The sequence below is a fragment of the Staurois parvus genome, unplaced genomic scaffold (assembly GCF_062004578.1).
Source record: "Staurois parvus isolate SC_StPar_1 unplaced genomic scaffold, SC_StPar_1.0 ptg000009l, whole genome shotgun sequence".
NCBI lineage: Eukaryota > Metazoa > Chordata > Amphibia > Anura > Ranidae > Staurois > Staurois parvus.
Genome location: NW_028317805.1, coordinates 3,079,294 through 3,105,884, shown reverse-complemented (window position 1 = coordinate 3,105,884; position 26,591 = coordinate 3,079,294). Strand labels below are relative to the sequence as shown.

The 26,591-nt window shown below is 42.1% G+C and overlaps 1 long non-coding RNA gene across 1 annotated transcript in view; it reads right to left on the bottom strand.

Moving 5' to 3' along the window:
- The window catches only part of LOC149474224 (uncharacterized), a 60,041-nt gene extending 47,985 nt beyond the window's left edge, over positions 1–12,056 (bottom strand). The window contains exon 1 of the long non-coding RNA XR_016311649.1: positions 11,930–12,056. This is a non-coding gene — a long non-coding RNA (uncharacterized LOC149474224). The remainder of the gene's footprint in view (positions 1–11,929) is intronic.
- Positions 12,057–26,591: the final 14,535 nt, after the last annotated feature.

Below are 26,591 nucleotides of genomic sequence, written 5' to 3'. Positions count from 1 at the left end.
ACAGGTTCCAATTAACCTACCAGCATGTCTTTGGAGTGTTGGGGGAAAACCCATGCAGGCACAGGGAGAACATACAAAATCCAGGCAGGTGGTGCCGTGGCTGGGATTTGAACCAACGACCCTAGTACTGCCAGGCGGAAGTGCTAACCATTTAGCCACTGTGCTGCCCAATAATAACAAGAAATGCTGCAAAATAGATCACCTGCAGCCAGCAACAATAGATCCATCCAGAAACAATAGTTCACCACAGCAACAACAGACCCCACAAAAAAAATCCCCAGCAACAAACGATTCTCACCAGTAACAATATACTCCCACCAGTAAAAAACAGATTTCACATAAGCCAGCATCAATAGACCCTCCAGAAGCCAGCAACAATAGACTCCTCACACAACAGTAGATCCCTCCCAGCAACAAAAGGTCCCCCACCTGAAAGAAAATACCCCTCTCAACAACAGATCCCTCCCAGTAACAACAGAACCCCCACCAGCAACACTAGACCCCCCTACAACAATAGATCCCCCTAGCAGCCAGCAACAATAGACCTTCCACTAAACCCCACCACCCCTTACCATTGTATAAATTTACTTCTGGAGGTGCCAGAACTGAATTCCCCCTGTTCCTGCCCCCCAAAAAAAGTCCTGGACCCCATTATACCTGCAATTTTGGTGGATTTCTAGCTGTCTTACTCATTGCCAATGGGCTAAACATTAAATTAGCCTGCATCTATATGTTTTAAGATCCAGAACTACATCTTTATATACATCCTGTGAGGGTTAATATAGTAACAAAATATTATTAACATTCATCCATATCAATAAAAACATGATTCCATTAATATATCTGATGCATATGGCAGAAACCCAAAAAAGTGTTATCAGCAGAGATATGGGTCAGAATATGAGCTGGGTCACCATTTGCCTGCCAAAGAAAACTGCAAACAGGATGTGGTGAGCTGTACTGGAATGAATTCTAACGCCCTTAATACATTATGGATTATGCTGGCAGTGTAAACATCCTTTTTTATGTAAGCTCCCATATATTTTTATTTTCATTTACAGATACAGCGGGTAAAATAAGTATTGTACACGGCACCATTTTTCTCAGTAAATATATTTCTAAAGGTGCTATTGACATGAAAGTTTCACCACGTGTTTGTAAAAACCCATGCAATCCATACATACAAAGAAACCAAAAGAAATACGTTCAGAAATTAAGTTATGTGTGATAAAATGGAATGACACACAGAAAAAGTATTGAAGACGCTAACTGAAATGTATTTAATATTTCGTTCAAAATCCTTTATTGGTAATGACAGCTTCAAGACGCCTCCTGTATGGAGAAACTAGTCATATACATTGCTCAGGTGTGATTTTGGCCCATTCTTCCACACAGACAGTCTTCAAATCTTGATTTGGGGAGCCATGTCATCTGCTGGTGTTGGTCCACTGTGCTTCATTAACTTGTTGCCGACCGCAGATAGCCGAATGACGGCTGCACTGCGGCCGGCCAGTTCTGAGTGGACGTCATATGACGTTCCCCCAGAACGCGCTCTCAGGGGGCGCGCACCCGGCGATCTCCGTGATCGCTGTGTCCTATGGACACAGCTGATCACGTGATGTGGTAAAAGGCCAATCACAGCGGCCTTTTACCACCTGATCAGCGGTGTCCAATGACACGCTGATCAGAGGGAAATGCAAGTGCCGGTTCTCGGCTGCACTTTCCTCACGCTGTCAGATCGTGAGAAAAGTACTGCCGAGAACCGGCAGTTGTCAGAGCGGGGATCGGCACCGATCATCAGGGCACTGATGATCAGTGCCCTGATGATCGGTGCCCAGCAGTGCCACCCGCAAGTTCTGCCCACCTGTGCCCTGCAGTGCGCCCACTAGCTCCGCCCACCTGTGCCCAGCAGTGCACCCACCTGTGCCCAGCAGTGCACCCACCTGTGCCACTCTGCAATTTCACACACCTGTGCCCAGAAGTGCCACCTACCTGTGCCCAGCAGTGCCACCCACCTGTGCCCACCCACCTGTGCCCACCAGTGCCACCCACCTGTGCCCACCCACCAGTGCTGCCCACCAGTGCCACCCACCAGTGCAGCCCAGCAGTGCTGCCAGTCAGTGCCACCAGTCAGTGCCCAGCGGTTGTGCCAGTCAGTGCCGCCAGTCAGTGCCCAGCAGTGATGCCAGTCAGTGCCGTCTATCAGTACCCATCATTAGTGTCACCTATCAGTGCCGCCTATCAGTGCTGCATATTAGTGCCGCCTATCCGTGACACCTCATTAGTGCTGTCTATCAGTGCCGGCTATCCGTGCCACCTCATTAGTACTGCCTATCAGTGCCCTTTAGTGCTGCCTATCAGTGCCCATCAGTGCCGCCTATCAGTGCCCATCAGTGCTGCCTCATCAACGCACATCAGTGAAGGAGAAAAATTACCTGTTTGAAAAATTTTATAATAGAAACAAAGAAACTTTTTTTTTTTTCAAATTTTTGGCAATTTTTTATTTATAGCGCAAAAAGTAAAGCGCCCAGTGGCGATTAAATACCACCAAAAGAAAGCTCTATTTGTGAGAAAAAAATGATCAAAATTTCATATGGGTACAATGTTGCATGACCGCGCAATTGTCAATCAAAGTGCGGCAGCGCTGAAAGCTGAAAATTGGCCTGGTAAATAAGGGGGTATAAGTGCCTGGTAGGCAAGTGGTTAAGTCCAGGGTCAACGCAGCCGTCTACCAGGAGATTTTGGAGCACTTCATGCTTCCTTCCTCAGACGAGCTTTATGGGGATGCTGACTTCATTTTCCAGCAGGACTTGGCACCTGCCCACACTGCCAAAAGCAACAAAACCTGGTTCAATGACCGTGGGATTACTGTGCTTGATTGGCCAGCAAACTCGCCTGACCTGAACCCCATAGAGAATCTATGGGGCATTGCCAAGAGAAAGATGAGAGACATGAGACCGAACAATGCAGAAGAGCTGAAGGCCGCTATTGAAGCATCCTGGTCTTCCATAACACCTCAGCAGTGCCACAGGCTGATAGCTTCCATGCCACGCCGCATTGAGGCAGTAATTGCTGCAAAAGGGGCCCAAACCAAGTACTGAGTACATATGCATGCTTCTACTTTTCAGAAGTCCAATATTGTTCTGTGTACAATCCTTGTTTTATTGATTGCATGGAATATTCTAATTTTCTGAGATTGTGGATTTGGGGTTTTCGTGAGCTGTAAGCCATAATCATCACAATGATGACAAATCACGGCTTGAACTATCTTGCTTTGCATGTAATGAGTCTATCTCATATATTAGTTTCACCTTTTAAGTTGCATTACAGAAATAAACTAGAAAAGCTACAATTTCTGTGGAAATTGTGTGAAGTGTTCTTGCCTCCACCAGTAGTCTACAACTGGAGTGGGCGGAGTAACTGGGTGGAGTAGCTTGTCACTCTGCTGCCTGCTCACACACCTGGGTTCCTATGGTAACTCACTCTACAGCAAGGGCACAGAAGTGCGGTTAAAAACAAACTGCTCCAACTTGCTCACTTCACTGGCGGTTGCCATCTTCAAACGGCTGTAGTTTAAAAATTATAAATGCTACACTGAAGAGCTTTATATTGTGAGAATATTAAAAATGAAGGCACAGTCGCAGTTTAAAAATTGCCCTTCAAATTTGAGGTGGCTAGAGTGGAGTTTCAATGAATGTCAATGGGCAAACAAATGGTCATATTGTAAAAACTATCAGGACTATGGCTTAGCCGTGGATTTTTAGTGGCAGCAGGGATAGCTGAACATTTTGATATAAGATTTGTGTAGGTGGGCTTGAAAATGAGGGAGTGATGGCAGTTTAGAAATCATGTCCTGATTTTTCAGCTCACACTCTAGCTTTTGTCAGCTCCCACTCTAGTTTTGAACATTCATTCCTATGGGACCAATTTCACCACAAAAACGCTGATATTTCATGAACCATTCGGCGAAACGTTCCACAAAGTAATAGCACACCAATCGTGAACAATCCGCACGTTTCGGTATATTACTGTCTATGTAGTGTAAAAACTGTGGGAGGAGTTAGGGTGGTAAATTTGGCTATAATAATAAGTACCGTATATACTCGAGTATAAGCCGACCCGAATATAAGCCGAGGTACCTAATTTTACCACAAAAAACTGGGAAAAACTATTGACTCGAGTATAAGCTGGTGGTGTCAGTGGGGGGAGGAATAGTGCCCCATCGTTGGTGTCAGTGGGGGGAGGAATAGTGCCCCATCGTTGGTGTCAGTGGGGGGAGGAATAGTGCCCCATCGTTGGTGTCAGTGGGGGGAGGAATAGTGCCCCATCGTTGGTGTCAGTGGGGGGAGGAATAGTACCCCATCGTTGGTGTCAGTGGGGGGAGGAATAGTGCCCCATCGTTGGTGTCAGTGGGGGGAGGAATAGTGCCCCATCGTTGGTGTCAGTGGGGGGAGGAATAGTGCTCCATCGTTGGTGTCAGTGGGGGGAGGAATAGTGCCCCATCGTTGGTGTCAGTGGGGGGAGGAATAGTGCCCCATCGTTGGTATTAGTGACACCAATGATTGGGCACTATTCCTCCCACTGACACCAATGATACTTACCTTGCTGACCCCTGCTCCAGCCTGGGCTCGCTCGCTCCCTCCCTCTCCCATGGTACACACTTACCGGTCAGATGTCTTCCTTCTCCGGCCGCTCTCCTCCTCTTCACTCGCTCGATCTTCGCGGTGCCGCTCGGCTCCTCCTCTCCAAGCTCCACCTCCTCGCCGGTGATTGGGCGCCTGTGTGCCTCTCCTGAGCTACAGTTCCGGCGGCCAATCACCGGCGAGGATTGATCCCGGGGGTGTGTCCAGATGACAGGGACGGCATGTCATCCCACCCACACCTGGAGACGAATAGAGGAGCGGTGTCTCGGTTCCTAAGGCAATCGGAAATATGTGTTTTCCGATGGTCTTAGACGACCCCTGTGAAAGTGTCGTTCGACCCCCAAAGGGGTCGCGACTCACAGGTTGAGAATCACTGCTTTAGAAGCAGCGCCCCCTGCTAGACATCTGCAGACGTTGACTCGAGTATAAGCCGAGGGGGCCGTTTTTCAGCACAACAAATGTGCTGAAAAATTCGGCTTATACTCGAGTATATACGGTATATATGTGAGATAACAGTAAGTGGTCTTGCCATGCAAGAACACTTAATGAACTTTTGCACGATATTCTAATTTGTCGAGTTTCACCTGTATTTTGTCCCCTCTATTATAAGTTCTCATGACTTTATAATTTTTATAGCTTTATATATCATTTTAGTATTGTTCATGAACAGAAGAAAACTTTTAAAATATTGTTAGGCTGTTTACACTTGCAGTTGGGGGGATGGTAAAAACATTACCGAGCCCCCCTTTCCCGTTTAAGCTGCAATGGCAACAAATGGGGGTGCACAAATACTGCTGCAGCATTGCTTTGGATAGTGGAGTAGGAAGAATTATACCCCTTTCACAATGCAACCCATTCTACTGTAACAGGCCATCCTACAACCAGAGGTGGTGCAGCTTTTTAGCTGTTAAAACAAGTGGTAAGGAAGCGAATCACTGCCTGTCAAATGCCTTCTGAAAAGTGTTTCTTTGCGGATCGCTCTTTGGAGGGTGAAACACATGTAAATGAGCTCTAAATCACAACATTTGAATATAATCTCCATCAGAAAGGTTTAGACAGGACATTATGCAGGGCAATAAAAAGCCCATCCAAACTGCACCAACACTGCTCAATGGCCCACTCTGGAAAGTGCAGTTTTCTATACCAGTGCTTCTCCATCTTTTTTCAGAGCAGGCACCCTTTAAAATTATGCACAATCTCGGAACACCCCATTCTAAAAAGTAAAAAAAGCAAAGTAATAGTTTTCAATATCGCAGGAGCATTCACACGCATAGCCAGCCAACATTACAGGTGATTTATTCCTTCATCTTTGCAAATGAGTACAGACTATTGTTTCTGATCTTCCTCATTTTCTCTCTGTCACTCAGCTAATGTGACCCCAGTTCTGACAGAGAGGGGAAAACAAGGATACTGTGCAGGTGCTGATGCCACCAAGACCAATGCAGGGTCCATATCCATGCACTGGATGTGATGATGCCGAGGGACAGTCCACCATCGCAGCATGTCGAAGCACTGTCTGCTGGGGATCAGGTAAGTCAAAGTGTTTTTACTCTCCTCTAGACTAAATGAGCAGTTAACTCATGAAGTGCAGGCATAGTCCCACTACATGGGGGATTTTTCAGACCTCCCAGAACTGAGCTTTAAAAATACATTTACATTCCTAAAACACAAAAGTAACTAACTAATGTTATCCGCCTCTGAAGAAGTGTGTGCACACGAACGCGTTAGAAGGAGCCAGAACATCGTGACGTCACTCTGCCGGTGCCACGTGGAGGCCCGGCGGCCATCTTAGTTTCTGGAGGGTTAGTCATCTCAAATTTGGGTACTTGCTGTCATATTGTGTTTTATCGATTTTTTTATGTTTGCAAACACCTGCTTTTGACCTTAATAAATTATTTCTAAATACTACACTATGGGCACCCTTCATGGTCTCCCTTGAGGAGCACTTTTTTTACAGAGCCGTTTTTGATCCAGTCATCCATCCATCCTTTGAATCCAGAGAAGGGAGTTCTCTGTAAGCAGGCCTCCTCACCTACTCATCCCTTAAAGGGACCTCTGGCTACTTGGATCCACTTTCCCTTTGCTGGGCTTATAACTCCATTACCCTGAGGGAGGATTATCCACACCCCTGACCAGACACATATCCACTAAGGAGACCTATGATGCTACATTTAATGCGTATTCAAATTACGCATCTGGTGAGTGTGTAATTTTATCATACTGTTTGGAGCACCACCACTGGATTTTATGATCAATTTGCACCTTAAATCCACATAGACTGTCACTCACCCTGAACTTTTACGCAATTACTATTATTACTATTTTCTGTATATATATATTGCTTTTTATGTGGGAAATTTATCGTACTACTATTAATTGTAGTGCTGCACTTTACTATTTTTATGTTCATGATAAGGTTTTATTTTTGGTTACCTTGAGTGTTCAGCTGCTGATTGGATAGCGCTCACTTTTATTTCTTTCTATTTATAACTAATGCATAGTGATGAAAATGCAAAATGCATTGAAATGTAGCAATAAGTGAATTGAGCCTATTGCATTGAAGATTTCATTCTTAACCTTGCTTTATCCACTTGCCTACTGGGCACTTTTACCTCATGCCCAGGCCAATTTTCAGCTTTCAGCGGTGTTGCACTTTGAATGATGATTGCGCGGCCATGCAACACTGTACCATTATGAAATTTGTATCTTTTTTTCACACAAATAGAGCTTTCTTTTGGTGGTATTTAATCACCACTGGGATTTTTATTTTTTGCATTATAAACAAAAAAGAGAGAAATTTTTTTTAAAAAGTTTTCTTTGTTTCTATTATAAAATTTTGCAAACAGGTAATTTTTGTTCTTCACTGGTGTGCATTGATGAGGCTGCACTGATGAGGCGGCACTGGTGGGCATTGATGAGGAGGCACTGATGATGCTACACTGATGGGCATGTCATATGACACCCTCCCAGAACGGGACGACCGCGTGTAGCCGTCATTCGGCTTTAGCGCGGTAGGAATGTGGTTATTTAGGGTGTTCTAATTTTTATTAGCCATGCGGTTGTATAAAGCCTTGAGACTACAAACTACACAACAATTGGCATAGTAGGTGCATTGGCCTGGATATTAGAACAGCATACACGAGGCATTTTATTCCTTATTGTAGATAATATTCCACCATTCTGTAAAGGTTTGGCATAGATTGGATGCACAGATAGGTACCTACATAGTTTAGATTGATTGATCTGAACACATGATGCCATCGTGTACATTACAGAAAGAAGATGACAAACAAATTGAAGGATAAAATGTAAGAGCTGAATAGCTAGATAGCCAAGTCTGTCATCACAGAGTAAAGATTATAATATCTGGCGGCAGATATTAAAAAAAAAAAAAACACAGAAGAGAGCTGGGGTTGAGTTGTCAGCACCCACTGTCACTAATGCCTCAATTATGATGCTAGGATTACTTGTCCATTCCAGTTGGGATTGAAACAGAATCATGAAGGCTTTCTTCAGGCCTTTTCCTGCAGTAAATCAGCCCATTTTTTCATCTGTCATGTACTAACATTCATATTTCATTTTATAAGTAATGAGAATTTTTATTATGTGACAGATTCAGCTGTTATTCAAGTGTCATATGGCTTAAAAGGAATTGAGGGGAGTAGGGGGGTCTAAAGGGAATGGTTGATTTATAGTAATTTTTCCATCGGTAGAACATGTGAAGCACACACCACCTTCTTCATACTTCATAGAGACAAATTTGTTTTCCGAAAAACCAACATTCAGATTAAGTTTATTGAAAATTAGAAACTTTTTTTTACAAGTTATAATTTTTATTATAGTTTTACACCGAAACATTAACACAACATTCACATGCGAGTCCATGACTATTATTCAACCTGATAGAAACATTTCCATAACATCCCAACCCCAAAAAAGAAGGGGGGAGGCCATGGAAAATGGGGATATTTAAGGTGCTCTCAAACGCAGCAAAACAGGAATATAAATATAAAAACTCTTTTTATTATACAGATTAAAAACAATTATTGTAACTCAATATGTAAAACCATTTAATACCAGCTACAGTACAAAGGGTACATACAGTATGCTTCAGATCAAGAAAAAGGAAGAGCAGATGGATCTACTCATTTCGCCCAGAGAGAGCTTCCTCAGGAACCACTTCATTTTATAATATTGTAGCTGATAAATAATATAATACGATCAATAAATGAATACATATACAAAATTCAAATAATGATATAAACAATCTTTCCTGAATGTTCTCCTGTCAGCTCACTGTGGGTTAACTCCTCCTCCTGACCCCCCCAGGACCACCTTTCCATACGTTATAAAAAAGAGGCCCTCCCTAATATATCAGGCTATCCATGCCCTGTATCCCAACCCCTCTGCGCAAGTATATATCAGAAATGTTATCAAAAACATTTTTAATTACAAATATAATTAAATATATATTATAATATTCAATTTACTTATTGAACCGCTAGCCGAAATGAACCAATCGCACCCAGATATCTCGGGCATAGACATTGGAAAACAACAGTATACCATTCAGCTATTTGCTGACGATATAATTCTATTATTGACTAACCCCCTCCAATCACTCCCTTCTGTGCATGAAGTATTGGAATCATTTTGTGCCGTATCTTACTATAAGGTAACTTTCTTTAAAGTGGAGTTCCACTCACCTGTCAAAAAATAGAAAAGTCAGCAGCTACAAAAACTGTAGCTGCTGACTTTTAAAAAACAGCCACTAACTTGTCCCTCGGTCCAACGGTGTCTTCCCCGCAGCCCGTTTCACCGGCCGTTCTGTATTCCTGGAGGCCGACTTCTTCAGTGTGGGCACCCGGCTGTGACAGCTTGCGGCTTCACAGCCGGGTACCCACTGCGCATGCGCGAGTAGCGCTGCGCTTCATGAATGGTCCTGTAGTCTTCTGGGACCTGTCACGTGTCCCAAAAGACTACAGGAAGGGAGGGAGGACACCCTCCGTTTTCGATCGCCTAGGCGATCAGACCAGAAATGGGAGCGGGTACCTGTCAAATTTGGGTACTTGCTCCCCCCCGCCCCCCAAAGGTGCCAATCTTTAATAGGGAGCGGGGGAGCAGTCCTTAAAGCGGAACTTCCCCTTTTGGGTGGAGCTCCACTTTAAGTCCCTCATTTTAAATATTGGCACTTCTGAATCTCTAAAATTCCAACTGCAATCCAGACTACCATACATTTGGAAAGATAGTGGGTTTCCCTATCTTGGTATTATACTATCCTCTAATCTACATACCCTAATTAAATTGAACTATGAACCTTTAATAAAGGTAATCTCAGAAGAATTGGCTCGATTGCGTACATTCAGTTTGTCATGGATGGCTAGACCAGCTGCATTTAAAATGAGAATCTTACCTCAGATTTTATACGTATTCATAACCCTCCTGCTGACAATTCCTCTCCACATTTTAGCATCCCTAACCAGACTTTACAAGCATTTCCTATGGGATGGCAAAAAACCCAGAATCTCGAGCTCCATTGCCCATAGACATCGAAATACTGGTGGAGCAGGTTTTATTGAATTTGTAGACTACTTCACGGCTATTCACTTAGATCAAATCAGAAAGTGGTTTCACCAGACCTCAGACAGCCCTTGGGTGAGACTTGAATCTATGCTAGTCCCTGGAAGTCATCTTGCTCACTTCTTTCTCATAGATGGAAACCTTGGAAACTGAGTACCTTCCCTCTCACCATACACTGCAGTCTGCTAGCCTGGAGAAAATTATTAACTAACTCCCATATTACAGCTTCTATCTCTTCATTACCTTTCCCTTTAAAACTTATGGAGTTTATTATCCATTTTTTCACACCACAGCTGTGGTCAGGGAAAGGCCTTTGAGAAATATCTAATCTCTATACCTCTAATGCACTTAAGACTTGGGAAATGGTGAAGAATGAATTTCAGTTCTCAGAAAAGGAGAGATATCAGTATCATCAAATTACCCATACTTTACGCACTTATACCCTCTAAAATTAGCTGGGTTTCAGATAAGGTAGACTTGGTCTACCTTAATGACCACCAGAACTCCCACTAAATAAACATCCTTGTTTTATAATTTCTTACAGGGAAAACTAGAATTTGTCAAACACTCAGCTATGCTCCAATGGGAGTCTGACCTGTCGGTGAAATTCTCCAGTTGGAAATCTGCTATTAGGTCCCTATACAAAACATCTAGCTTTTTTTTTTTTTTTCTTAATGGTTGAACTGGATGGACTTTTGTCTTTTTTCAGTCAGACTAAGCATGTAACTATGTATAGATCACTGGGAAATGTCTTTGAAAATTATAACACGCTGGTACTATACTCCTTACCAAATTTCTAAATTTAGCTCACTCCATTCCCCCCTGTGTTGGAGAGATTGTGGGTCTGTAGGTACACTACCTTTTGGAAAAAGATCTTTGCAATTATCACTAGCTTTTGGAAAAAGATCTTTGCAATTATCTTGGAAGTTACTGGGATACGTATGAAACCTAACCCTGCTCTTGCCCTGTTAAACCTCGGAATCTCCAATATACCGCACTTCTCTCATGTATTTATCGCTCATATTCTACTAGCAGCTAGATCCACCATAACTAGAAATTGGAAAATCTCACAAACACCTAACCCTTGTGAGACTATACAGATTCTAAAAATAAACTTTGAATATGAACGTCTCTTAGCTATAGGAAACAACAAGGTTTCTAGATTCATGCAACAATGGAAGCCTTGGTTAAGTTGATCTGATAAATTTGATACATGATCCTTATTCCACATGAGAGAGATTTTCCCTGGTAGCAACATACTCTGCTGGAAACGTTCACTGTAATTGATGCTGTTGTTTGTATTATCTGACTTATTTTTATCTTCATCTGTAAGATATATCTTCATATGCTATGTGGACCATACTAATGTTAATGCTAACTGTTATCCTTTTCTGGTCTATTGTTAGACATTCTCTATTGTAATGTTCTAAAATCTAATAAAAATCTATTTGAAAAAAAAAAAGAGGCCCTCCCTTCCTCTCTGTTCTATTTTGTTTTTTTGGTCACCAGGCCACAAATATTGCACATGAACCAGATCTGATGCAGCCACCTACCGAACCTTTCCCCCCCCAGGTTCAGCCTATCCTGACATTTGGAAAGTTCAGAAGGATAGAGGTAAACACTGGATGCCCTGGTTGCCGGGGCTGCAGGCGTAGAATGCCTAAATATCATAATAGGGGCGTATACGGCTGTGGCAGAGCACTCACTTCCGTTGGTTTTCTCCTGGCTCCTCTCTCTGGAGGCCACACTGGCCATTCTTTCTAGCTCCGGCGCTGATGTCACGGGGTGGCACAGCAGCAGCGGGCAAAGCCAAAAACCAGAAGCCTGCAACAGGGACGAATGTCAAGGCTGCAACTGGAGACCAGTAGATTTCTGCTACCCAGCCCTCTGTGTGCCATCTGTTGCTGTCTCTCACATCACTCTTTTCCAGCCTGCTATCTCTTATAGGAAAACTCCCTCAGCTGCCACCTGGAGAGAGTCTGCAAGAACTGTTAACTTGCTACCTCTTATCTGGAAGCTCCCTCTGCTGCCACACTGAAGAGAGTCTGCAAGAACTGTCAGGTAAGATGGCAGACGATTTAAAGGGGCAGCACATAAAAAAATGAGGGAGAGTAAGAAGCTAGAGGGTTTCTGTTCTGCCTTTCCTATCTTTTCTTTTTATTCTTTTGTAGTTATGAGCTCGCCACAGCCACAGGAGGCACGAAGATCTGCAGAAAGGTAGGAGGGGGCTATGGGGGACTAGAGTGTAAAAGAGTGCTGCACACAGATTTGACGTGTTGCCTGGTATTTTTAGGAGCAGAATCTCTAAGAAAACATAGTCGAAGTCCCACTATTGTTCAATATCTCTGCACTCCAAGCCCCACTCCAACCAGAGAAGCCACTCTCCCACTACAGTAAATGTCCAGCGATGGAACATGTAAAGACAGGTCGACCCTCAGAGGGTCTATGCTGGGCCTGTGCAGCCCCTTCCACTTTTATGTACCAAATGCATTAAAGATGCAGTCACAGATCAGGATGTGGAGGCACTTAGAGTCAAAGACTACATCCACAAAGCAGTAGCTGAGAGTATACAGTTAGTGGGCAAGTGGCTCCAAAAGCGAACCCAAACCTAACAGCCCACCTGAGCAATGGCTCAGTCCATCCTTGATACTGGATTCATCTACAGGGTCATCATTGGAGTCAGAAGATTTCCCAAAACATTTATTTGAGTTTCAACTCAATGGCCCTTATATTATAGCTGTAAAGGAGGCCATAGGCTGGGAACAAGATTCTCAACCCCCCGAGAAGGGAAACTGTGTCAGCAAGAGTCATAGCGACCTGGATCACCAAAGGGATCAGCCTTGCATACAAACAGGGCCTTGCTCCTCTGCAGATTGTATGACCTCATTCGACCAGCCTCATGGGTATCGGTCACGAAGGTGTAAATGAAGGACATACGCAGGACAGCTAGCTAGTTCCTGCATATGAGACCTTCATCTGGCACTATAAGTTGGACGTAGTCTCCACCAGCTCAGCGAGATTTGGGGCAGCAGTGGTTTCAGCACCTTTTCAAACTAATTAAAAGTTTAATGAAGCAGCAATTCGAGTCGCATCTATGCTTTGTCTTTTCTCACCTTAAATTGTCTAGAGTATATGCCACAGTGTACTGAAAACGGAAAATTGTTCTGGCTGCCAGGAAAATGGAAAATTGTTTTTAATACTTACCGTAATTTTCCTTTCCTGTCCTCACATCAGCACAACTTTCTTCCTCCCTAAGTGGCCTGTTGCCGCTATAATATAGAATAGAGAGGAAGGTTGGGCCTCTTTTATAAACTAGGGGAAGGTGGTCCTGGGAGGTCAAGAGGAGGAGTTAACCCACAGTGTGCTGACGTGAGGACAGGCCAGGAAAGGAAAATTACAGTAAGTATTGAAAACAAATTTCCGTTATTTCATAACAACAATAATTTCCATGTACTAGATCACTATGAGATAACCAGATGGATGGGGGAAAAAAGAAACGAAAAAAAATAAATAAATTGGCTAAACTGATCCCAGAAGGAAAGCTAGTGTCACCCGCTTGGGGGGGGGAGGGGGGTCTGACGACAAAACAAAAGGGGTGCTGGCATTTACGCTATACCTACTGTATACAAATTAAGGACAGGGCTGTTTTAGGTTGGAGGTGTGATGGGGGTATTGACATCATTTTCAGTTAATGTTGGAGGTGCGTATTTACATCACTTCTGGTTGATGTCGGAAGCGTGCCATACTTGTGTGGAAACGTCCCTACACGAGTAGACTGTGGCTTTTGCAGCTTAGGCTATATGTACAGGATGGCAGACGGAGGCGGAGCCACTCCTAGGACTTTAAATGGGTGGATGCACACCTTTGACATGCAGAGCCGCCATTTTGGTTCTTTATACTAAGTATGTGGACAGGCTGCTTGGGGAGATCTCTCTTTTTGCAGGTAATATGCTATATAATTTATCTTTTCTTGATCAACATTTGGTTGCAATCTTTTGCATCTTTTCTTGATTATAGGTTTGTTTGTTTACTGGTTCACAGTTGAATGGTCCTTTTCTACAGCACACCATACTGTTTACAGTCAAAAGAGGCTCTCTTCTGTAGGTTTTGCTCACATATCCATCTATCCTTCTGTCTTTATGTGCTGGCTGACTGGCTGGCTCTTTTATGAGAGTGAGTGTTCTGAATGTATATTTATTTTGCACATACCACATATATTTATTTTGGAGATATAGGCTATGTATGTGAATTTTAAGTTTTTGTTTGCTAGGCCTTTGTTTGCTAGGCCTTGTAGGTGAACTGGGCACTGGCCTAGTCAATGTCATTCTTCTAACCTTGATATCTTTGATGCTATCTGCATTGTGTGAATATCATTTGCTGGCTGGCTGCATATCTTTGATACTCTTTACATTCTCTCATTATGGGTAAGCATATTATGAGTTACTGTAATTTGTTTTTTCTTCTAAGTGTCTGCACCCATTTATGTCATTGAGTTTTGTGTATGTATTAATGTATTGTATTGTATATCAGCTACAATATTATAAAGCATGCAAAATGAAGAGATCCCGAGGAAGCTCTCTCAGGGCGTCGATCCATCTGCTCTTCGTTTTTCTCAACTTGAAGCATAAGTATCCTTTGTTTGTACTGTAGCTGGTATTGAATGTTCTTACATACTGAATTACAAAAAAAAATGCAAAAAATTAATCTGAATAATAAAAATAGTATTTATATTCCTGTTTTGTCCTGTTGAAGCACAAGTATCCTTTGTTTGTACTGTAGCTGGTATTGAATGTTCTTACATACTGAATTACAAAAAAAAATGCAAAAAATTAATCTGAATAATAAAAATAGTATTTATATTCCTGTTTTGTCGTGTTGGAAAGTTCCTTAAAAATCACAATTTTCCATTGTCTCCCCGCTTCTGTTTGGTGGGGGGGATAATATGGAAATTATTCTATCATCTATCTTTTTGGGGGATGGTGCCATAGTATTATCAATGGAAGGCCTCCCACCCAATTTTTGTAAACTATAATTCAACCAGCCATTAAAGTATAACTACAAGCAAAACTTTTTTTTTTTAGTTTTGGATAGAGTAGAGATGGATTAGAACACCTGTCATTTTTTACTCCTGTCTGTGTTCCCATTAGGAATTTTTCCTGTTTTTCCTGTTTACAGTTATCATTCAAAATGAAAGTAAAAGAAAATCCCAAATTTTGGGCTGTTCCCAAAAAATAAACAGAGGGTAAATTTTCTAATGGAGACACTAGTTCTGGTGACTTGGGGGTCCCCAAAAGATTCCCTTAATTTGTAGGAATTTCCTCACTTCCTGTTTGGCTGTGATACAGGAGGTGACAGTAAATCTCCCCAAAGCGATAAACCTTACAGGGGTTGTAACCCTCCCTTACTCTATCCAAAATGAAAAAAAGTTTTGCCTATAGTTCTACTTTAACCACTTGCCCTCCAGAGGATTTACCCCCCTTCCTGACCAGGCCATTTTTTGCAATACGGCACTGCTTTATTTTAACTGACAAATGTGCGGTCATGCAACGCTGCACTCAAATGAAATTTTTGCCCTTTATTCCCCACAAATAGAGCTTTCTTTTGGTGGTATTTGATCACCTCTGCAGTTTTTATTTTTTACTCTATAAAAAAAAAAGGCCAACAATTTTGAAGAAAAAAAACAATATTTTTGACTTTTTGCTATTAAACATGTCCAGTAAAAAATTTTAAAAAATCAAATTTCATCATAAATTTTGGCTAAAATGTATTCTGCTGTATGCCTTTGCTAAACAAAATCCCAATATGTGTAAATTAATTGGTTTACGTGAACGTTATAATGTCTACAGATGGTGATATATATAGTGGAATTTTTTTTTTTACTAGTAGTGGCAGTGATCAGTGACTTATAGCGGAACTGCGGTGGGCATTCTGACACTGGGGGGGGAACTGACTTGGTTTCACTGACATCCCCAGTGACACCAATACAGTGATCAGTGCTAATAAAAAGCACTGACACTGTACTAATCACACTGGGCAGGAAGGTGTTAACATCTGGGGCGATCAAAGGATTAACTGTGTGCTGTGTGTGTGCTTTGCACTGTAAGTACACTACTTTGTATGGCTCTGCTATGCAGAGTCTCACAAAGCAGTGTGCTGGAGCTGACATACACGTCTCTCCCACATCCGTGATACACAGTGAGTGCCGTGTGCCAGCGGGGAATCACCGGCATGCACGAGCTCCCTAACCGGAAATGCTAAATCATGTATATACACGTGATTTTGTGCACCCCTGCCGCCCTGTAGCAGTATGTCTCCTATATGGCAGGGGGAAAGCGGTTAATATCATGAATTAAATTGGAAATTATAAACTTTTTTTACTTTTACTTCCTTGTACTCGTTTCATATTTTCCAATTTCATGTATTGTACTTTTGTACCATGTTGCAAATAACTAGTGTCACTATGGCCTCATCCAGTATCATACAGTACTTTGCAAACATCTTAGGCAGGTGTGAAAAAATGCTGTAAATGAAGAATGCTTTCAAAAACAGAAGTGTTCATAGTTTGTTTTTATCAATTAACAAAATGGAAAGTAAATGAATAGAAGTCCAAAGCTAATCAATATTTGGTGTGACCACCCTTGCACAGATTTTGAAGGAACTCGGCAGGTAGGGTGTTCCAAACATCTTAGAGAACTAACCTCAGATCTTCTGTGGATATAGGCTTCCTTAAATCCTTCTGTCTCTTCATGTAATCCCAGACAGACTCCATAATGGTGAGAGCAGGGCTCTGCGGGGACCAAACCATCACTTCCAGGACTCCTTATTCTTCTTTACACTGAAGTATTTTAAGTTTTTAACAACTTTGGCGGTATGTTTGGAGTTGTTGTCATAGTTACAAAGTTGGCAAGGTTGAATAAGTAGCCATATGTAGCCAATCTTCGTGGAGGCTGGAAATCATTGTAATAGGCATCACTACCACAGTAATCACTGATAACTTCCGGATCCTATGCTGCATGGCTGCTGTTCTGGTTAATAAACACAAGATGGCAAGCTACTATACTATGACAGCTACTATACTGGGAGCATGCTTGGAGCATGCTCTCATCACGGTAAGTTGTATATACAGGGCTGCATATATGTGTACGGCTGGCGCAAAGTGGTTAATGTTGCTTCCAGTGATAAGGGATGATATTGTTGCACTTCTACTACATTTAGAACAGCGTTGTCCTGCAGGTATATAGGTTTTGCCTGCTTGTAATACAATTGGATGGGAAGATGCGTCAGGGGGTGTGGTTATCAGCATTGTCAATGCGTATTTATAAGCCTGTAGTTTGTCAAGCAGCAGCTGGCTCCACCTTACCCTTCCTACAGCTTTCTGGATTAGCAGAACAGACCCTGCCATTGAAACCCTCCCACTGTGAGCTGCAGCGTCTGGAAGGGAAGACGTGTGAGACACAAATGAAGGTGGATTTGGTTGACTCAACGAAGGTGAAATATATTCTTTCTAAATTTATGAGACTCATGCATCATATATTAACTGGATTTGAGATTGTTTAGACTGCCAGAGAAGCTTTTAGATGTACTTTACCTTACTTAGAGAGAGCATTATACAACATCATACAACAGAAATAATAGAACATCAGAAAATGAGAGTGTTCTTTGTACTTATGTCTTTTGAAGATGAATGTCTGTCATGGGAACCAAATCTAACATGACAACGTTTCTCTGCATATACGATTCTTTACATTCCATGGATCTCCTTAACCAAGGGTGATTAACCACTTTAGCTCTTTGGGCGTGTCCTGCACACCCAGCATTAAGTTGTTTAAATTGTTTCTATATTTAGCAGCAGACTGAAGGAGATTTAGTACAAGTGATCTAGGTGGCTGTAAAGGATTGACAGTGTAGAGGCTTAACTTTATAGGAATGACAGTGTGCCGCCCTCTCAACCCAACCCCCCCACCGCCAGACTCCATTCTCTGTGATTGCCAGTCTCTCCTGCTTCAGCCAAGTTAAAAAAAAATTTACCAAGGGACAGCATGTGCTTTATCAGCTGAAGCAGAGAGCAGGGGGGGAGATATTAGGGGTCCAATAGATTCATGATGTTTCAATAAAGAAAACATATCACCTGCACAATGCTTTGACATAAGGGGCTTGTAATGTAAAAATACAATAAATAAGAATTAAAAGCATGATTGGCCTGCGTGCGCATATATACAAACACAAACTTGTGTGTATAAATAAACGATTGCACAACACACATTGCAGCATATGAGAGAGAACTCTAGATCCCTCATTTATATGTGGTTCTAAACTGATGAGCTGTTGAGGCATTTAAAGTGGTAGTAAACCGAGTCCATTAAAAAAAAAAAAAAAAAGTCCCCTGCAAGGTAAAGACATAATATGCTACGTCCCCCTCTCCCCACTACTAATGCAAACTTTTCTTTTTTTGGGGGGGTGGGGGTTGGGGAGCGGGCACCTAGTTTTGACAGGTACCCCAATCCCCACCCCCCCAAAAAAATAAAAGTTTGCATTAGTAGTGGGGAGAGGGGGAGGAGTAGGAACAGCAGAACTTCTCCATTTCTAACTGAAGTTTCACTTTAGCAAGAAAAATTGCAGATCCAAAACCTTGTAAAATGAGAAAATGCAAAGATATGGGAATCCATCTTTTGAGCTTCCTGAAAATATCCATGCATAGTTGGCTTAAAAAGGAACTCGCTCTCCCCATCCACCCTATTTTCCCCTTATCTTTTTTGCTGAATAATCCACCGAAAACATATTCACTCACCCAGTGATCCAGCAGTGTTCTTCAGGGTTCTGCTTCACTGCTGCAGCACACCTGTTTCTGTGCCGCCATCTTCTTCTTTTGCGTCAATGGGGGGGTGGATGTCTCTTCCAGGTTCCTGCAGCTAGTCTCTGGATAATGGGAAATGGACTTCTGGCCAGTCAACAGGGGTCCGGCTGCAAGTACCAGGTAAAGAAATCCAGCCTCTCTTACAACGTGGGATGGCTCATGCACAGTAGAATAAACTAAGGCCTCCTGGGATGTATGATGCAGTATCCCAGAGGGCTGTGGACAAGAGAAACCTCATTCTCTCCTAGATGAGATTCAGGAAGTAGGGAGAGAATCACCAAAAAAAAGGTAATATAAATAAACAAAAATAAATGTTTAGCAATTTTGAAGAAGGGGTGATGAGATGAAATCATGAAAGGTGGCCGGAGAGGGTAAGGGTTTGATTCAAGAATGCGTATTTTAAGGGTCATATGGTGATTTGCAGAACTTTGTTTCATGTTTGGACAAATCGATAATTAACATCTCTTTATGCACCCTTTTCTGAAGGGCATTGATCATTAGGATAAGTAACATAATTAGGCAGAATAATTATAATCACTTAACTGTATCTGTTAGTAGAAAGCCAGATTTAATTAGGTCAACCAAGTAATTTAAAAAAGACAGCTTGTTCAATATAATGAGACTATGGTTAATTGGTTTAATAACCATTCATTAATGAAATATTGAAAATCAGTTCCTTCAGGGTGTAGTGTAGATAACTAAAATGTAAAGGGAAATCTGGAAACTGCTACATTTTACCTTATAGAGTGCTATACAGTATGCTGAGGGGGAATCAGATGTGTTTTGTGGCTCTTCAAAGATATCCTTCTAAAGGGTTTTTTTTTCATAAGCAAATTGACTTTTTGATTGATTTTGTAGAAGGTTCAAATAAACGTGTATTAGAACCATTCACTTGTCTGCATTGTATGGATGGGAGTTTTTTTTCCAGTGGCAGGAGGTTTCTAAGAAACGTAATGATTATTGCTTGAGACAGTTGACTGCTTTCAGTATTTATAGTCAGAAATGTAAGATGCAGCTGCCATACACAGTCTCTTCATATATATTCTGTGGCTGTGCAAAGCAAGACTTCATGCAAACAGCAAAACACCAACTTTAAATACTTATGTGTGTTGCTTACTTGCCAAGAATTTGTAATTTTGTATAGCTAGTCTTGTGGTCTACTTATACCTGCCACACTGTACAGCCAGGCACTGAGACCCTAATTACCTGGTTCACTATCATTATATGTCCCCAGTCTGCTTATTTGACAAAGATGTAGCATCAGTACCTTTGTTCAATAAGTGGGGAAGTGTTAAAAAGCAGTAAAGTAAAATTATCTTTCTGACTGTGCAATGTGGCAGATGAGAACCACAAAACTGTAAAGAATTACGAATTGTTTGGCAGGTAAAAGAGTAAATGCATATGTATTTCAATTTCATTTTTGGCTGTTTGCTTGGAGTATCCACTTTAAAGCATAACTCTGGAAAGCAAAAACAGTTCCTACTGTGCCTGCCTCAGTCCAAGTCTCTAAAACCTATAGAACCTTACCTGAATCCATTTCACATAATAATCCACAGGGCCTCCTCCATGAGTGATGTCTGTTGTCACTTTCAATGAATCAACCAACTCATTTTGTGCCTGCCCCTCATGGGACATCACTCCCGAAGGCTTGGAGATCCTGTGATGGACTCTGGCAGCCAATGGGCAGTGCCCATGCCACCAAAAATCAAAGCGGGCACTGCATTCTGCACCCTTCTACAATAAAAAATAATGAATTATTATGTGGACCCTTCCACATAGTAATCCAGAGGGCTTCCTCCATTAGTGATGTTCATTGTTAATTTCAATTAATCAGCCAACCAGTCTTAGGTCTGCCCCTCATGTGACGTCACTCCTGAAGGCTTGGAGACCCTGTGATGGACTCTGGCAGTCAATGGGCAGTGCCCATGCCACCAAAAAGCAAAGCGGGCACTGCATTCTGCACCCTCCTACAATAAAAAATAATGAATTATTATGTGGACCCTTCCACATATTAATCCAGAGGGCCTCCTGCATTAGTGATGTTCATTGTTAATTTCAATTAATCAGCCAACCAGTCTTAGGTCTGCCCCTCATGTGATGTCACTCCTGAAGTCATGGAAACCTTGTGATGGACTGCACCGACAGCCAATGGGCAGTGCCCATGTCACCAGAAAGCGCAGAGGGCACTATATTCTGGATCCTTCCACAGTTAAGACCAAAATTAGAGAAGCATTGGGATCCAGCCAGCCACGTGACGTGAGTTTTAGGTATTTGAAGCTTTTAAATTTCATACAGTTCCTGATGAACTAGCTGAATTTCGCTTCATGGGTGGCCCTGTCGACACCCTTTCACCCAATATCCTTTGATTGAAAAATCAAAGAAGCCAGGCAGAAAATTGTCGGCTGAACAGTGGCTGCCTAGAATTAGATTGAGTCAGTGTTCAGGTATTTTGACAGCTGGCTGTAAGAATACAATAGTGGCGATTTATCCATGTGTGCTGTATAGTATGGGTGGAGGAATCTGCTGTATGGCTAGCCTTATAGATTTAGAAAAATAAAAATATAGTTTAGGTGTAGTGGGAAAGAAAGATCAGTTTTAAGTATAGGTTGTTAACTGTAAATTGTGATAGGCTGTCTTCTGAGAAACACTTACAAATGAAAATGCTTTCCTGGCAAAGTCTAACCATAATCATAACTTCATCTGAACGTCCAAATATAACAGATAGAAAGTAACTTCCTTTAAAGGACATGTTCCTACAAGAGGACTGTCTTACATGAAAAAAGGCAGACTTCACCTTCCCTAATCCGGCATTAACAAGAGACATTTATATTTCACACACAGACAGATGTGGTTTAAGTTCTGGCACCAGTGCTGTGTGCTGGAGGACTTCAGAGAAATGTGACCTATGTTTTGATTCACCAGACTCTTCATTGTGTCTGAGAAGGAAGCAGTTTGTGCTAAAGCATATGTTATAACTGATAGATGCAATGATTGCATGATTATGTGCAACGTCTTTCCGCAACAGCACAGGAAACCTTTGCTATGGAATAGCCTTTATCTTGTTTACACAGGGAAAACTCTAATAAAAAATAATGAGCAGATGATTTCACAATTTTTATAATATTGCACAATTAAAGCTGAACTCCAAGAATCATTTGGAATGCATAATTGCCATAATTGGCACAATGTTGCATGCTTATCTCATAAATGATGGACCGCAGGGGAAGCTTGAAATCCCTGTGGTAGTCATCGCTACTACAGTGATAGCCGTGATCTTCTAGGTCCTGTGGCTTCCCCACTCAACACAGACCGCATGGGGTTGCTAGCTCAGCACTGCCACCATTTATAGAATGAGCTGTATTTTTCACAGTGAATACAAGGCATTCTCTGAGTGGATGAGGTAGGGAGAAAAAAGTGGTGATGTCACAATCTCCACCTCATCCAATCAGAAAACACCTTATAGTCACTGAAAAAAGTCAGTGCCAAATAAGTGGCCCCTGTTATCACTATGCAGAGGGAAAGCTGCTTGACACCGTACCCGGGAGATCGCAGATATTACTGCAGTAGCAACAACTACTAAAGGGATTGTCCACTTCCCCAGCAAGCCCCCAGATATATAGTAATCATCTGTGCCATTCGTAGAATGCCTTCTAATTTTTACAATGAATGCAAGGCATTCTCTGATTAGATGAGCAGGAGAGGAAGAGTGGTGATGTCACAATCTCCATCTCATCCAATCAGAAAATTACTTTGTTCATTGAAAAATATACAAGGCATTTCATGAATGGTGATGGTGCCAAACGAGCAACTCCCTGTAATCAGTGTTCAGAGGGGAAACTGCTCATACAGGAACAGAAAGATTGTGTCTTTTACTGTGGTAATGAAAACTACTATAGGGATTTCCTTCTCCCTCTGTGGTCCACCAGATATGATATGTATACATACTTACATTGTGTCAAGATGGACCAATGTAAGCATGCAATCCCAATTATTCATGGAGTCTACCTTTAAAGTCCAACTCTGGGCAGATAGAAAAAGATCCCTTGCAGTAGGGCTGCAAGGATTTATTGCTCACTTTGTATAGGGGAGAGTTTTACGAAGGGCCAGTTCACACCACCTGCAGTCCAGTGCGATTTTTTTTCTGCATCAATTACGCATGTAAATTAGGTTACATGGTTTCCAGTGGCATAGTTCACACCAGTTCGGTCAGTTCCAGAAAACAAAGTAGAACATGCTGCATTTTTCCTGCACTGGACTGTACTGGAACGCAGTAAAATGCAGTTTTACTCTGCTTCCCTGGCAATAATTGCTTCCCCATGCTCTAGCGTTGAACTGTCCCTCACATCTAGAACAAGGCTATGGACCCTGATCTGGTTTTGATGTTGTCAGAACCCTAGACAGATGGAGCATGGGGATGTAGAAGCTGCAGGGAGGCGGGAGAAAGTTAAGTAAATCTCCTTTTATTGTTCTCCTAGGCATAAACAAGCAATTAACCCTTGTAGTGTGCCCCCCCCCCCCCCAAGAGATAATTATTTACTTGCTTGGAGTTGGGCTTTAATAAAATCTTGGCTTTGACTATAATATTTTTTCGAGTACAGTATTTGATCATTTAGATTGTGGTTACAGCAGCTTTTAGTTTGTGCCTCTTTAAGGTAAAAAATGAACTGTGCTTCTCAGTGTGTATCTGAGAAATGTGCTACTTTATAGAGAGTTGGGAATTACACTGCTGAGCAAGCCAACTACAGGAACCTCTAATCTGCAAATACATTTTTTTTCGAACTTGAATTGCAGTCATAAAATTAATATGCAATACAATAAATATTTTACTAACAATATATACTTTATGGGTGTTCTAAATATGACTGCGCAGTCTAAGGACTAATTCAGAACAGACAGCTGCCAGAGAAGTAAACCACAACAATTTCCTCTCTGGTAGCTGTCCTTTCTGGCTGCAGTAGGAGGGGCGGTGCATGATTCAGCAAATAATAAAGCTCCCTCTTTTCAATGAACTTTATTTGAACACGTGATTCACGTAACTGTACAGTAGCATACTGCGCTGCTGTACAGTGACATGAAATCTTGTAAGGTGTGCTGCGATAAAGTGCTGTATGTCTGCATTTTATCGCAGCTCGCTACAGCACAGCTCCAGGTTGCATTGCAGTGTGAATGGAACAATTGTTTTCTGTGTGTCCTTGTGGTGACTGACACTTTACAAGCCCGTAAATTGCTGGTCACTGCACAGTGTGAATTCAGCCTAATAGGCACCAGAGTTAGACACAGTGCACTCATGATCAGCACCGACCTCTTCCTTTTCATAATACAGGTCTGTGTGAGAAAGAATATAAACAGGGGTATGGGTGTTACTCAGCTATGGCTTTTCCAAGCAAACAAAATCGCTCAAATTGGGGAAAAGAACTATAAAGAAATAAAAAATTGTGGGGCTTCAATTGGGCTTTAAATATTTTAATGCTGTCTAGGAGGGGAGCTTCCTCTCGCATTGGGGAGTTTTCCCCTTACTTCCTTTTGTGCCTCTGGGACAGAAAGTTAAGGGAAATCTTTTCTTTTTTTTAATTCTTTATTTTTAATTTTTACAGGCAACCAATAAGTGTGGGACATAAACAGCTGTAACATTGTGTAAGGGAGGGGGCATAAAAGAACAACTATTTATGAGTTGCTGCTTCCCTCAACCCATGTATAGAGGTGCATTTTGGCGTGTGCATGAACTCATAGGCTAACACGGAGGGGAGTTTAGAGGCAGAAAAAAAGAGTTTAAACGCTTCTTTTACAGCTTTTTTGAGCTCAAGTGTGCATGAGGCCTTATACTATCCAAAATACTGCACAACCTTGTATATCAATAAATACACACTGGAATTCATAAATAGGGTTGTAGACACACTTTGAAAATGTGACGCACAACAACTGTCAGTGTGCCTGTTGGAAACAGGTTTGTGAATTTTTTGCAAGGAGGCATAGGGGGTGGGGGGAAGGAGGCAGCACTGAAGCCAAAGATTCCATACTGGACTTAAAAGCATGTTCAGACCCAGGGCTGCACAGCTTTCTTGGTAGCTTAAAACGGAGCTCCACCCAAAAGGGGAAGTTCCACTTTAAAGACTGGTCCCCCACTCCCCATTAAGGATTGGCACCTTTGGGGAGTAGGTACTCGAATTTGACAGGTACCCACTCCCACTTCCGCTGCGATCACCTTGGCGATTGGAAGCGGAAGTTGTACTCCCTCCCTCCCCGTAGTCTTGTGGGACACGTGACAGGTCCCAGAAGACTATGGGGCCATTCAGGAAGCGCAGCACTACTCGCATATGCGCAGTGAGCACCCGGCTGTAAAGCCACAATCTGTCACAGCCGGGTGCCCACACTGAAGATGCCGACACCTGGAACACCAGACAGCTTGAGAAACGGGCTATGGGGAGGGCACTCATGGGACCAAGGGACAGGTGAGTGGCTGTTTTTTAAAATTCCAGCTACAGTTTTTGTAGCTGCTGACTTTTATTTTTTGACTAGGTGAGTGGAACTCCGGTTTAACATTACCTTCTTCCCAGGTTGACAATACTGCTACACCAGGGTCCCTCCATTGCTCTTCCATCCAGAGTGGAGACACTCTAAGACAGTGACAGTATTGCTGGCCAGATCACCAGGCCAGATGAAAATGAAAAGAGATCATCCTAAATGAGAACTATTGCAGCCACCATATTGGTAAGTGTCAATATACAATTTTTTGGTTTTGGCTTTTATACCGATTTAAGCCTCTCAGAGCAGCAACTGACTGGCATTCTCTGTGCAAACTAATTTTATCACTATGAATATCATTTGGAGGCGTGAAGCACAGTATGTACTACATTGCGTGTGGTAATTTTTTTTCCCATTTCCATCTCTTCACACCCATCTCTGACTTCATCTGGCCCAAGTGACAATTATCTTCAGAGCTCCAACCTCTTTTGTGACACAACAAGGCCATGTGGCTCTGTCACATTGCAGACTGGTAGACCTCTCCTAAAAAATGAAGCATTGCATGTCTATGTGTTCATTTATGTGGTAGCAGAACAATTAAAAGGCTCATTTTAAGATGCTGAAATGTTATTTTGGCATTTTGTAATTACAGAGATTTCTCAGAGAGGCATATCCATAAATAGTAATTATTTAGAATTCTGCCTCTCTGTGCCTTTTTCCAGGCTTTGCTGTAAAAAAAAAATGTTATAGTTTAGCTACATCTTCTTTCAGAATGCTCTTCTTTGCTACAAAGGCTTTTGCGAACAAAAAATAATTACAAGCATCCTGGAGGCTCCGGACAAAGGCTTTCATCTGTCATCTTAGAGTTCAAAGCCTTTTTCTGTCTGCCTTCTTTTCAAAGTCATTTGGATTTTTCTGCTTGTTGTGAAGACTGAATGAAGTGTTGATGGCCTTGGTAGCCTTGGTCTTGATGTAGAGGTGTTAGAAGAAGCCTTGAAGTATCAGATTTTCCCGGGGTATTGCGAAATATGCTAGACAAACATTGATGTACA